Source organism: Canis lupus, chromosome 34, assembly GCF_011100685.1.
Source record: "Canis lupus familiaris isolate Mischka breed German Shepherd chromosome 34, alternate assembly UU_Cfam_GSD_1.0, whole genome shotgun sequence".
NCBI classification, from domain to species: domain Eukaryota; kingdom Metazoa; phylum Chordata; class Mammalia; order Carnivora; family Canidae; genus Canis; species Canis lupus.
The window spans coordinates 14,441,706-14,457,060 of record NC_049255.1 but is presented as its reverse complement, the minus strand read 5'-3'; the positions used below and the strand labels follow the sequence as shown (position 1 = coordinate 14,457,060).

General features: G+C 37.7%; 1 protein-coding gene across 4 annotated transcripts in view; it reads right to left on the bottom strand.

Moving 5' to 3' along the window:
• The window catches only part of LOC119867493, a 680,463-nt gene that overhangs the window by 599,953 nt on the left and 65,155 nt on the right, over positions 1–15,355 (bottom strand). For 2 of the 4 annotated variants that reach the window (XM_038583471.1, XM_038583470.1), the window contains 2 exons: positions 7,738–7,860; positions 5,873–6,108 (listed from right to left, as the gene is read on the bottom strand). The exons of the other annotated variants lie outside the window; for them this stretch is intronic. The gene's annotated coding sequence lies outside the window, so the exon portion shown is untranslated. Of the gene's footprint in view, positions 1–5,872; positions 6,109–7,737; positions 7,861–15,355 lie in introns of those variants that run through there. 4 annotated transcript variants of the gene reach the window in all.

The following is a 15,355-nucleotide window of genomic DNA, read 5'->3' as shown; positions in this document are numbered from 1 at the left end:
GGATATGATTTCACTGGCAACATTCTAGCTCTTAACTTGGATAGTGATTACATGGGCAGGGTCACCTAATGATAATTCATTGAGCTCTAAACTCTTGATTTGTGCTCTTTTCTACATTTTATTATATTTCACTAATTTTTTTTTAAAATGCAGTTACATCATTCTTAAAAGATAATAAATTATTCCTAAAATAATTCCTAAAATCTCAGTTTAGTCTCAGTAAGTCTTTGGCTTCTGAGAAAAGCAATAAGTAAAAAAGGTAAAAAAAAAAAAATCTATAGATATTGCATGAGAAATCTGTATAATTGCCATGATTTCAGTGGGTCACCAAAAGCTTCCCGTCACTATTAGTTGTGATTATCTGATTGTACTGCTGAGGAATGACTAAATAAGACCTAATATTAGTGAGACTACCCAGCTATTAAGTATTTTGAAAGAGATGCAGTCATTTAAATTATCAGACAAGAATCTCAATGTAGAATTCACAGGTTTTTAATGAGATGAGGAGAGAATGTATTATTTGAAATCCTAGCAACATGAGAGATTTAGCTACTCGGGCTGACAGATTTAAAAAAAAAAAAAAAAAAAAACCTACCCCACCTGCTTTTAGTTGTTATGTTTGAGAAATCATTTTTTTCTAAAACCTAAGAATATTGAAAGTACAGAGTTATACAACTTTTATCTTGGCTTGCTCTTAAGAACACGGTCTAAGTTTTTGTTTTAATGTAATGGCCTTTGTTCCCTATTCTCACAGCACTTCTGCCAAAATTTACACCTTTGCAAATGCAGCAAATGTTATTACCTAGAAATTAACTCACTGCTTACCTTCTAAGTTCAGATTTTAGAAAACAGTATAATATAATCCCTAAGTAGGTTAGGACATACTTAGAAAAGTACCAACTACCCAATAAGCACATATCTACCTTTTTTTTTTTTTTTTTAAGATAGTCACACAGAGAGAGAGAGAGGCAGAGACACAGGCAGAGGGAGAAGCAGGCTCCATGCACCGGGAGCCCAATGTGGGATTCGATCCCGGGTCTCCAGGATGGCGCCCCGGGCCAAAGGCAGGCGCTAAACCACTGTGCCACCCAGGGATCCCCACATATCTACCTTTTACATCCAAGACCTCTGAGATTCCAAATTGCCCTAAGGAAACAATGGTGGCAATGGATGTTCCTCTATAGAGGAAATCTGCAATAATAATTTCCTTTCAGTTCTCTATACATTTTTATTTCCATTATGTCTATTACCTGGTAACCATGGAAGCATATATCGCAGAGATGCTATATCTGAAACATAAACTTTGAAACACAGTACAAATGAGCCACTTTCTTTCTTTTTTTTTTTTTTGATATTACCTTCAATAACCATTATACTTGGATTCTTTTTAACATATTTTAAGTCATCACTTTGTAATTGTATGCCTAATAGAAAGGATTTTTCCTTTTTTTTTTTTTTTAAAAAAAAGATTTTTCCTATAGTCAGGTACAAAATAGTAAAGTTGATACTGAGTTCACATATCATAAATGTCTATAAGGTTATTAAAGACCATCCAATGTATTTCTCTGGGACCATCTTTAATATTAATCATTTGTGTAAAACAAAATATTTGTTATGTATAAATATCTCTGGAAGGATTGACAAAAACCTGGTAATGATGGTTGCCTCTGAGAGGGGCATTTTGAAAGAAAAGCAAAGATTTATTTTTATTCTCTTTTATACTCCTTGAGTATTTTTTCTTATTTTAAAAAGAATTAAAAATAATTAAGGCCACTTAAATATTTATAACTTCATTTTAAATTTAAAAAAATAAAAAGAATACAATAATAATAGAATATTATTTTATTTTATTTTTTTAAGATTTTATTTATTCATAAGAGACACAGAGAGAAAGGCAGAGACACAGGCAGAGGGAGAAGCAGGCTCCATGCAGGAAGCCTGATATGGGACTTGATCCCAGGTCTCCAGGATCACACCCTGGGCTGAAGGCAGGCACTAAACTGCTGAGCCACCAGGGCTGCCCAGAATATAATTTTAAAAAAAGAAAATATCTGTATTTCTCACATCACCCCTTCAACCACTATCCCATCCTCAAACATACACACGTACAAGAGCCTATGATTTCCTAGTAAATATATTTTAGCACTAAGACTAATTTTCAAAAGAGCAGTAAGAACAAATACTTGCCATCCCCACCTTCTCTCTCAGAGCCTCTTTAGATGGTTATCTCCTTTTAGACACTTAGACATGAAAATTAGGACTTATACCCCTTTTCTGAGACAGTAAGACCACTAAATACCCTTTCTGCCCCAAACTGGTTAATCTTAGGACTCCAGGAGGTACTAAATCATCTCCCCATCAAAGGGGAGTTGCTATCGTATTCTCTTAAGGATACTCAGAGTGACTCTGTGGCACCTATAGTGTTTGGGAGGAAAACTGTGACACCCCTGGATTGTGGCCAGCCTCTTAGTTCTCACCCTGGAGGTGGTGTGAGTCAATTGGAGGACCAGAGCCATTGGACCACATTTCTCAGTTTTTAAAGCTAATTTAGCCAGAGCCCCAGGCATGGAGCATTGGATCTCAGTCTCCTTTTTCCTCTACCCAAATTAGTGGACGATATCAACCTAGCAAAGTGTTACTGTTTACAATACTCAAAGTAAGCTATGTCATCCAATCTACCACCAATAAAACTAATTAGACTCACTCTCTACTTGCATATTGTTTCTTACTTTTCAGTTGGTTTTGAATTAGGATAAAGAAGAGAGGTGCCATTTATTGAAATATTTCAAAAACACTACCAGAAATATTATCATATTAAATGTATACATTGATTACAAAACACATTCTAATTCCAAAAACTTTAAAATGGTTGGCAGTAAGGGACTCTAAATCAAGGAAACAAAATGTATTCCTATAATTCAACAGTTCAAACTCATTTCTCCCACAATTGTTGAATTCCTAATTCTGGCATCCCTTATTATCCGAAACCTAGCTACTGCTAAAAGCATGTTTAGTAATTAATAATTAAATAGTGGTAGACTATATTTCATTATCTTAAATGGGAAAAATAATAATGCATTTTCAACTCATCCATAAAACCACAAATTACCTTAAATATCAGTAAATCATTTTAAGTAGGCTCCACACCCAGTGTGGGGCTTGAACTCACAATCCTGAGATAGTGAGTCACATGCTCTACTGACTGAGCCAGGCAGGCACCCCTCAGTAAGTCATTCTTAAATACCTATATAACAATGCATTGAATATTTCTGCATAACATAAAAATGTTTAATACACCAATAACCTAGTCATTTAAACCCCAAAAACTTATTAGGTAGGTTTGTTTGTGGACAGTACGCATAGATAATAGCATAAGAAAGGAATTCCTTTTTCACTATAAGGAACAGGTTTTTTAAATGTAAATAACAATAAAATATTAAAGAAATAAAAATATCTAAATTGAACCCTAAGTCAGTAGCCCCAGGTACCTGACAGAGAAGATGTGACACTGGTGAAAAGATGAACACTCAGAGACTATACAACAGATTTAAACATGGAGCCAGGGATCCCTGGGTGGCGCAACGGTTTGGCGCCTGCCTTTGGCCCGGGGCACGATCCTGGAGTCCCGGGATCGAATCCCACGTCGGGCTCCCAGTGCATGGAGCCTGCTTCTCCCTCTGCCTGTGTCTCTGCCTCTGTCTCTCTCTCTCTCTCTGTGACTATCATAAATAAATAAAAATTAAAAAAAAAAAAAAAAAAAAAAAAAACATGGAGCCAAAAGACAAGATCCTATTGAGAGAACATTGAAGATGGGACCATGTCTCACAATCCTCTCTCTCTCCCTTCTTCCTTCTTTCCGTCCTAAAAGACTGGGGAAAGGGATTAGCAACTGTTGAATTCACTATACACCAGGCACATTACAGTAACTCCTCAAACCATCCCTATAATATAGAAATGATTGTTCCCAGTCTGCAAATGAAAATACTGAGACTCAGAGAGGCTAAGTTAATTGCCCATGAGCCAGGTCACAACACAACCAATAAGTAGCAGAGCTGAGATCCTAGTCCTGTCCTTAGAGGACTTGTCCAAGTCCTTAAGAGCCCCAGCTTTTCCCATGAACTTTACCATTTTAGTTGCTCAGACCAAACACCTTCTAGTCATCATTGACCCTTTTTCTCTGACAATCCACCTCTGACTTGTCACATCTTGTTGACCCCACCTCCAAATATATTCCAAATACGACCAGTTCACAAATGCTGCTGCAATCACAATGATCCACATCATCATCCTCTCTCCTAAATGACTACAGGGAAGCCTCATCTCTCTGTTCTTGCCCTTGTCTCACACAGTCTGTTTTTAACACGTTGGCCATAGTGATCCTCTTATAACCTAAGTGAGGTTTTATCTCTCCTCTGCTCAAAACTCTTCAAGGGTTCCCCAAAGTCATCACAGAAAGACTTATAAGACCCTGCCTTTTGCATGTGTGTGTATAAACACACACACACACACACATCAATTATCCTCTAACTCACTGCCACTTTCCCTCATTTGATTCTCTCTACCACTGTAAACATGTGAGGTTAACCCCTACTTTAAAGTCCCTGACTAGCTGTACTCTCTGCCTGGCACACTCTTCCATCGGATAGGAGTCCTTCCCTCCTCAAGATTTCACTAATTATCACTTTCTCAATGAAGTCACCTGAAATCATAGCACTGCTTCACCCACCACATCCCTGACCTCCCTTACTTTGCTGTATTTTCCCATGCCACTTACCTTCTAATATAGTATAGAATGTGTTATGCATACTGTTTACTGTCTGTCCCCTCCACCCCCGCCTTCCCCCCCACCCCCACCACCACCACCAGCAGGTGAAATGTAAACCTTATGAGGTAAGGATTTTGGAGAGGTTTTTGGTCACTGATCTACCAAGAGCCTAGAATAGTAGCTGGCACACTGTCGATGATCAGTAAATATTTGATGTTGTACTAAACACTGCCTCCAGGCTATCCACTACCATATCAGTGGCTATTTCTTGACTTTTTTTTTTCTTTTTTTAATTTCTTGGCCTTTTAAAATATATTTGGGTCATATAGTTCACTGAGAATCTGATAAAACTATGGACTCTCTCCCCCAGGAAAACATACATCCTCAGGAATGTATATATGTACGTATGTTCCAAAAAATTCTAATATTTCATAAAAATAAAATTTCAGTGGGTCTCTAGACTTCTTGGAGACCATTCATGGTGACCTAAATCCACAAGTATATATCCTACTTAGGTGTCACTGAATAGGCCATGTGGGATACAATGAATGCAGTAAGAGTTTCTACACTAGAAAGCAAGTCCTCAAAGCCCCAAATGTCTCTTGTTTTAACAAGTGCTGGTGTAGGGGCTTCCAGGAAGAGGGACTTGTGGAAGAACAGGCTCAGAATAAGAGTGTTAGAACCAAAGCAGCAGATACTCAGGAAAAGCAGCTCAGGAGCCTCCTCTTCCCTCTCTCCTCACTACTGTCAGACTGATCATGGCTCCATCCCTCACCAAATCCTACCCTGGAATGCATTAACATTAGATCAGGAAGCTGAAGCTGGCCTCCCATAGGACGGGGAAGGTTCACAACTCCCTTTGGGGTCTATAGTGGTAGGTGGGAAGGCACTATGAAGTAGAGGCAGTTGGAAGAGCAAGGAATTCCAGTGGCCTCCCACCTGGGACAATCATTCTGTTATTCATTCATTTATAAGCAAGTATGGCTACTTCAGAGACTGCCTGAACAAAGAGAAAAAAGAAAATGTTTAAGGGTTTTGTATTTCTTTTTAGGAAAAAAAAATTGACAAATATATAATCAAAATCAATCAAAATTATAAAGCACTAAGAAATGGAAAATGTTAGAACACAAAAGATGTTTTAGAGAAAATGGTCTCAATTTTCTTTGCAATGATATTTACAAATAGTAGACCATTAATTGAAAAATTATCATACTGCACAGACTGACTATACCTGGAATATTTGGCCTTTGGTGCTCCACTTGCTCTCCTACAATGGAAAGCCAAGCTCAGGTAAACAGCACCAGGAGCAGAGATGAGAGGGAGTGGAGATGTCATTCTAGGAACTAGGAAGCAAGCACAAAATTCAGTGTAACCAGGATCCCTTTCAAGTGAGCTATTACCATAGCTTGTGAAAGCAGAGCAATGAAATTGAATAATTGTTTTAAATGGCTGTGTAAAGGACCAGTGTAAAGGGAATAGGCCTGGAAAAGTCCACTAACGTGGAGAAATCAGTATGTGTCAAGTGAGAAGGGTGTGCAGCTATAGCAAACACACAAAGCAGGGAAAAACATCCATTGAAAAACGTTGCTGGAACATTTCATTTGCTGGAATTCCAAAAACACTGCATATGTCGTGATCAGGGTTGCCAGTGAATAGTGTGGATTCTTCTCATGACCAGATGTATAAAATCTATGCTAGAAAAAATCCTCACAGACTAAAGAGAAAAAATACTACATACTTTCTGCACTGATTCAACAATGATGTAACAGACACACAGAGCCCTTTATCCTCTATGGATGGCCCTGAACTCTATCTACCTTGAAATGCATACCTGGAATAGCATTTGTTAGGCATGGGAACATCTGTTCTTGAGGAGCACCCCATGTTTACAGAGGCCCTTCATGTCCACCATCTCACTGGGCCTCAAATAGCCTGTGACTTGGTGGCACAGTTGCAAGACAAGGTTGCTGAGCTCATAGCATGACTTCCATAAATCACACAACTTGAACTGTAGGTTATATAGCTCATTGGGTCATGACTCTTGCCTCCAAAGTAAACAGGTAGAGAACTTCATTAATGCCATATGCTACAATTCCTCCTTCAGAGCTCCAAACATGGAGCACTAGTGAAATCTGGGCAGGGACAGGATGCCTCAGTGGATTTAAGATGTTGCCTGGAGAAGCTGCAACTTGATGCACCCATCAAGTAGGCACTGCTTGCTTATGTCTTAAGACCCTCAGGAAGTACTCCAGATCTCCAAGTCTAAGGAAGCAGCTAGAATTTCACAGAGTCTTTAAAAGCAGGTTCTAAATGTCCTGAAAAGTTCAGGAGAATCCAGCCAGAGCTATCCTGATCCCTTACTACTCCCTACATCCTCATTGACTTAGAATCCCATCTTCTTAAGGATTAAACATGATCACTTCCTGTATTTGCTTTTCCTTCTCCAATATCTCTGCCCATCCTTAATTTTCAGTCTCTGATTAAAACTCCTTCCACAAGCTGTCCTGTTATATTAGACTGAAATCTGACCACCTAAGTCTTCCCTCTGCTATAAATCTAAGTGTCTTCATATGAAAGTCCTAAAATACATAAACAGGGCTACCAAACACATCCCTAGTTGATGTAGAATAAGACAAATGCCCTTTTTTTTAAGACTTTATTTATTCATAGAGACACAGAGAGAGAGAGAGAGAGAGAATGGCAGAGACACAGGCAGAGGGAGAAGCAGGATCCATGCAGAGAGCCCGACGTGGGATTCGATCCAGGGTCTCCAGGATCACGCCCTGGGCTGCAGGCGGCACTAAACCGCTGCACCACTGGGGCTGCCCAAGACAAATGCCCTTAATTAAATCTCAGACTAAGCATAATATTGTTAGCAAAGTAGTATTAGATTCACAGTTTGCAGCATCAATTATAAAAATAGACACAAACATATAGAAAAAGCACTCTCTTTAAAGTTCTTTTCAACTTACCCTTTGGTTGTTGTTGACTATCAGTCTCAGCCTTAGAAGAAGTCTGACACCATTTTGGGCTGTATCCCCTAACAATCTTGAATCCCAAGAAGATCCAGGCCAGTTCCCATAGATTCTCAATACCTCAAGGCATAAAATGACAAACTCAGCCCCTTCTGTCATTATTCCACAGCCCTCACTGCGCATTAGAATCACCTACAGTGCTTTTTAAAAACCATCATCCTAGGGTCCCACCCAAGACCATTTGAAATAGAATTTGGGGTTGAGGGAGAGGGAGTATTGGTAGCTTTTTAACTCTTCACATAATTCTAGTGTGCAGCCAGAGTTGAGAGTTGTTTTATTTAAATCAGTGGTTCTCAGACATTAAGATATGTATGAATCACCTCTGAGATGGATCTGTAGCTCCCAAATCCCAGAAGATCTGATTTCTTGAGGTTGGGGTGGAAACCAAAGACCTGCATCTTTACTGAGGCTCATACATTTCTGAATAAGGCATTTCTTTGAAACGTACCTTAAGAAACCCTGCCCTAGGTTTTAGATCAGTGGTTCTTAAAATATGGTACCTAAACCATAACACCCATTAGAACCCATTGGCTCTTGGTCCTCCACCCCAGACATACCAGAATGGAAATAGTGAGCAATCAGTGTTTTAATAGTCTTCCAGGTGATGCTAATGCTCACTCAAGTTGGAGAAGTTTTGATCCAGGTGACCGAGCTTGTAGAGAAGAGAGGATCCCAATGAAGTAAAGAGGTTCCCCTGGCACACCCAGGGTTTTCCATCATGTTTTACAGGGAGAGTAGCTTTGGAAGCAACCCAAACACTTTTGAGTACCTGCCAAAAGCTACTCTAAGCCAAAACCCACTAAACAAAGTAAATTAAAAAAAAAAAAAAAAAAAAAAGTAAATTTGCCACCAAAATACAACCAAAAGTTTGTTAGACTTATCAGGACATGCCTAAGATAAAACCTAAGAAACAACAACAGAACAATTACTAACCTCAAAACAAAACTCTAATAGCAAACCCTTCAGGCTGATTTTCCTGAAAATTTTTATCCTCTCACTGCTGGACACAAACATTTATAGAGCTACTAGGAAAACCTGCTCCTCTGAAATCCCAATGAAGTCATGGTGGCAAAAACATTCATATAGCATTGGCTGATGAGGAACCATTTTCATATTCTATATTTGGTATTACCCACTACCTTCCAGTGTAGAAATTATCAGCCTCATTTATAGATGAAAATACTGGGTCCCAGAAAACTCTTTAAAAGCTTCATAATGTACAAACTTATCAAATCACTATGTTGAACATTTGAAACTATTGTATGTTAACTATACTTCAATCAAAAAAGAAAAAGTTAAATAACTGAAATGGTTACCTACCTAGTAAGAGACATAACCAGAACTTGAACCCACATTGTAGATGCCAAATCCAGAACCCCCTTCCCCACCCTGTCCTGATTCTATGACCTACTCTTGATCCTTGACCCAGGGCAGATGACTAGGAGTGTGCCTGGGGCAGTTCTGGTTAAGTGAATGTGGCCCTACTACATTAAAGTCCTCAATAGCAGCACAGGCTTGGGGTCAGTGGGGAGATGGAGGTGGGTGGCAAGGGCAGGAGTGATTATGGCCTGCTTTTGTAAAAAGTTATCCTGACATGATTAAATAAATATTCTTAATTATATCCATTTTATTCTGTTGCAGACAATACAAATTTCATTCATATTTAATGCCAGAAATCTGTTATTAATTCTGTTCTTAGTTACAGTCTTACCTTCTCAATTCTGTCCATAGCCTAATACTAGATTAATCTCTATTCAAGAAATACAAGCAAGTTGGTGGAAGGGGAAGAAGTCTTAGAAGCCTAATCAGGGACTGAGCAACCCAGCCTCAGATTCAATATTTGCTTCAGATAATCTTTAAGGAGATAAGTGCATATTAAGAACACATATCCAAGAAATCTTTAATGCTTCCATGAAACTCTCCATTTATAATTTAGTTCCTAAGTTTTCTGTGCAGAAAACATGTCAACACCGGATATAGAACACCATCTATGTATTATACTCCCATTTGCATTAGAAATGGATAAAAATAAAAGCATATGTTTGTATTTACTTGTATATACATAAAGGAGCCCTGGAAAGATGCATAAGAAACTGAAATTCCTGGTTTCCTGATTACAGGGCTGGGAGAAGGAGGCTGAACACATGGAGCTTGGGGTATAGGAAGGCTTCATTGTATAAGTTTTTATATATTTTTATTCTGAAACATGTTAGTGCCTCACACATTCAAATACATTTTTATTTATTTATTTATTTTTTAAAAAGATTTTATTTATGTATTCATGAGAGACACAGAGAGAGAGCGAGAGAAGCAGAGACACAGGCAGAGGGAGAAGCAGGCTCCACGCAAGGAGCCTGATGTGGGACTCGATCCTGGGACCCCAGGATCATGCCCTAGGCAGAAGGGAGGCGCTCAACCGCTGAGCCACCCAGGGATCCCTCAAATACATTTTTAAAGACTCACTTGAGTTATTTTTCAAATTGAAACCTGTATTATACCTTGAGACTTTCAACCAAATAAAATTCCACATAAACTTAGGAATTAAGATTTTATTAGGCTAACCATAAGGGACATCTAAATTAGTGAAGTCCTAATTAAGAAATCCTAGGACCTAAACTTTATAAATTTCTTTTGATAAATTCTTTTTATAAATCTTTATCAAATCATGTTTTATACTTCTAGCAAGATTAACCTGCCTTAAATCATTAAATTATCAGGGTTGATAATCATAGATTTTGAATTTCTATGAAAGATAATACCAATTTTTTGCCAATTTATTAAAAGATATTCATTTCAAACAATAATGTTATACCTTAGCAATACTTTCATTAAAATGCATATAAAAAACAGGAAAAAACTCTTTTTCAGGATATATGTCCTGTATTAAGTTCTAAAAATCCTCTCATTTTTATTATAGGTTCTTTTTCTAGACTTTTGAATAATTTCAAATGATTGCTGAATCATCTCTCATTTCTCCATTTAAAATGGAGAAACAAAAAAAATAAAAATAAAAAAAAAATAAAATGGAGAAACAGGGGCGCCTGGGTGGCTCAATCAGTTAAGCGTCTGCCTTTGGCTCAGGACATGAGCCCAGGTCCTGGGATCAAGCTCTGCATCAGGCTCCCTGCTCAGCTGGGAGTCTGCTTCTCCCTCTTCCTCTGCCATTACTGCCCTGCACACTCATACTCTCACATGCGCACGTAAATAAAGTATTTAAAAATAAATAAATAGATAGATAAAATGGAGAAACATAAATTAGTATCTGGGTCTCACAAGTTAAACTCCATTTCAAATAAATTGTATACTGAATGAACAGGAAAAAGTTCAATATTAGGCACCACAAAGTAGCACCTAACTGATAAGGTGAACAAGGGCCAGTCGTTCTGTGCGAGGAGTTTAAGTCTAATCCTTCAGTTGATATGAAGTCATTGAAGAATTTTAAGTAGAGAATAAAATGACCAATGATATATTTAGAAAGATCCTTTTGTGGGTTTTTTTGTTTTTTTTTTTAAAGATCCCTTTGTTATAATAGTTTCTACATGGATAACAGAAGGGGGACAAGCAATCCCAGCAGTTTATTAGAGAGTTGAGATAAAAGTGTCAACTAAGAAAGGGCCACAGAAATGACAAAGAAGGGACAGATGTGAGAGATTATTGGGAAGCAGGGCTAGCAAAAACCACTGACCAATCTGGACATGGGAAGTACTTTGACCACCCAACTTCTGATGTGGGTAACGGAGTGGATGATGCCTATGAAGGGTGGGGGGAGGAGCAGATTTGGAGGTGGAGGAGGTGGAGAAATATATTTTTTATTTAATTAATGCCACATTTGAGATACCTGCTCTGATGTAAATACCTGATAAGTCATTGGATATGAAGGTCTGGATCTCATTAGAGAACCATGAGAGATGAGAATAGAGATTTACCAGGTATCAGCAAAAGTTGATAAGTGAAGCTGGGGCAGGGAGGCTGATGATGAAACTGGACCCTCTCTAACATGAGTGATATTGGAAACAGAGTGACAGTAACATTGCTGGTCCAGTAATTGGTTGCATGTTTTTGGTTGTGAAAGATTTATAATCCCAAAATGTGTTTTGAAAGCCATTTAAATAATACACCAGTAAACTTCTGAACCATTCGAAGGAAGAAAGAGGAAAGCACTTAATACTGAAATACCATTTAAGAGAAATTAAAAGGCCTAGAATGAGTGTGAGACTCACTAATCCATTTCCAAAGTGCAATTTGTGGAATTTTATTTCCCTGTGGGCAATATGAAAATAAACATACATATTTAATATATTTTGATAATTTTAAACAATTATTGCATAAATTCACACTCCAAAGGAGGAGTTTTACTTAGATGATTCTTTTCCTGGTATCCATAGAAAAGAAGGATAGCAGACACTTCCAGCAATGAGACCATCTTATTTCTTCCTGGCCGAGGCACTAGGCCCCAATGCACATACATTTCTTCTTTCACCCTGATGGCATGGACTTGAAATAAACCCAGTGATTTATTCTGTACCTTTAATTTAAGAACTAAGCCAGAAGTGGCCTTAGTTGTTAGCACCATGCCTTTTTCTAGGTCCCATTTTGGTTACGGCCCTGTGTAATCTTATCACTCAGCCTGGGGGCCCCAGAAAAAGGAAAACATCCTCACCCTGTCTTTCTACCCAACCCAGAAACTGAGATTAAGGAATAAAAATACTGGGACATATTCTCTCCTTTTAAAGCTCTACCACTCTAATGAACCTATTGAGATATGGGAGTCTGTGTATAAATTTGCCTGTTGGAGCCTCAAGCAAAGGGAGGCTGCCTGTACCTATATGTGTCCCCTGGAGTTCTGGACTTCTTGCCTTTGTGACACAGATAACAGGTATATTCCTTTTGGAAAGCTGCTATTAACTTGCCATTAGGATTTTGTAAAAACCAAACTTCTGATCCATGGAGGTCTCTGACTCTCCAGCTTGATTTCCCATTTTGAGGGTGGATCAACTCAGACTTAATGACTAACACAGAGCAAAAGGCCAAACAAGCCTCACACATCAAACAAATGGCATATTCTAGCCTATTGCTGGCCTAGCATGAAAAAAGTACTAACTATCTTTCTGGGGAGAACTGTATCCCCACTCTGTCACCTGAAGGAACAACTGTAAACAATACTATTTTTTTCCAGGAATACCATGTGTATCCCAGGACTGCACCTCTTGTTTAATTAATGCCACTTTTGAGATACTTGCTCTAATGTAAATGTTTGTTAATTTGTTGGATATGAAACTTTATAAGATAAACCTTGATGGCTTACAGGATTGGTTCTGATTGTGTTATCTGTTCTTGAGAAAAACAGAACTTATAGCTCTTGTTTTGGACATCTTTTCAAGGATGTCTGCAAAGTGAATAGCCTTGGAAGACAGAGATAGTGTCTCCCTCCACAGCAAAAGGTCGTTTTATTTACTGTTGAGTATTACAAAGATTGTCTCCCTTTGGGGTAAAGGACAAACACACTTATAGCCCATTATAAAAGATTTGGATTCCCTAACCTTAGAATTCCTCCACTATAATAGAACCCACTATGCATGCAGGTGTCACCTATTTGTCAGTGGGAACTGAGGTTTGAGGAAATGGCACAAAGATAATGATGATACTCTGGTCATTGCTATCTCCATAAGTAATAAACCATCCCTTGTCTTTGATCCAGAAGTCACATGTCTTCTGGTCAGCATTCATGAGCAACATAAACAAGAAAGCTGAGAAACCTAGCAGGAAACAGCAATTAAGTAGAGGAGAAGGTAAGGGTGAGCAGAGGTTTTTGCAGCCACAGTGAAGTGCCTTTGGTAATAAACTCCATCCAGTAGGGCTTCTTGTTGACCTTTATATGAAGATAAAAATCAGAAATTTAGCAATCCCTAGCAGATGGTAAAGTTCTTAAAAACAAGGAAGATTGCTAGATTACAAAGAAAAAAAATCAAGTAAAAAAATAAGAAGACAGACAACCCAGGATACAAGTGTGCCCTGTTTTCAATCAATCATTTATTCAACAAATTATTTTTGATTACCAACCATTGTTTTATGCATGGGGACACAATAGTGAATAAAAGTCTCTGATCTCATGGTGGTCACATTCTAGTGGAGGGAGAAAGACAAAAAACAAAAAAAAGCAAACAACTTCCAAATGTATTGAAAATGACCAAGCACAGAAAGGGGATAGATAGGGAAAGGAGCAAGTATTTTTAGGCAGAATGAAATAAATAGAAAGCCCTTGTACTGCCACCTGAGAGAGGTGAAGACCACTAACAGCTCTGCAATTGAGCTTTTCAAATGAAAATTAGAAAATTATTCATATTTTAAGACATGCACTTAAATGTAAGCTTAAAATTGTGAAGTCAGTAACAGGTTGACAGAGACCTCAAACAAATGACACTAAACCTTAAGTCTAGAGTCAGGAAAACACCAACCATGAAAAATGGTGGTAGAGTACTCATAAATTTAAACCCTAAGTCAATGGGAAAAGATCAGTTACTCAAATTAGTCCTTTTAGCTCTAAGATATTGTTTAAAGCAAAATCTTTCAATATTACTCTTCCCATTTAACAGAGTCTGTAAATAAAGATAAGATCTATTCATCCATCAACTAGAAAGAGGTGCATTACAATGCTTGCTAAAGAGCCTCCTGAGTGCAACAAAACTACCAGAACAGAGTGCCTTCCTCTCATTTCATTCAGTTTTGATTAAGTCAAATCTCACCACAAAGAAACACCTGTTGTTTTTAAGAGGCCTTATAAAATGAAGGGAATAATAAGACTGAATGAAAGCTTTTAAAAGCACACAAGGTTTTTTTATAATACAATCAAAACCATCTCTTTTAGAACAAAAGAATTAAAGATAGGTATTTAAATTGGCAATTAAAAGGTCACATTTTTAGCTTGGCTAAAAGGAATAAATGTGAATGAAAGGAAATAATTCATTAAAGGCCTTAAAAGGCAAATATTTTTTGCAAAAAAAGGTTAAACTTAAAGTTCAGCGATTTCCAGGGGGAAAAGAATGGGAGGTATAATTTTTAATGCATATCCCAAAATTGATCACTAATATTTAGTCATGAATTTATTTGTAAATTTCACATAATATTCAAGAAGAGTGTGAAATGTTTGTATTCATTAACAAAAAGCATGAGTTAAAAGGTCCCAGTTCTGATCTACCAAGCCAGAACTTCTGGTATCCTTAAAGTAGCTTTTAGGAACCACTGCTCTAAGACACCAAGTTAAATACATACTGTACCCAACAATAGAAGAATATTTAAAATCAGGCATTTTTAAACATTTTAAATGTTTATTTTACAAATATTCATTAGAAGGTGAACATACCAGACACTGTTCCTTTCAAGTTAATTGTGAATATATCATTTCACGTTTACATTGTCAAAATGCTTGTGTTACCATGTTTAACACAAAAGAATTTCAGGCTTAGAAAGGCTAAGGAACTCTCTGAGGGACATTCAGCTGGTAAAGGGTAGAGGAGGCTTCCAAACAAAGGCATCTCATGCCAAGTCCAAGGTAAGT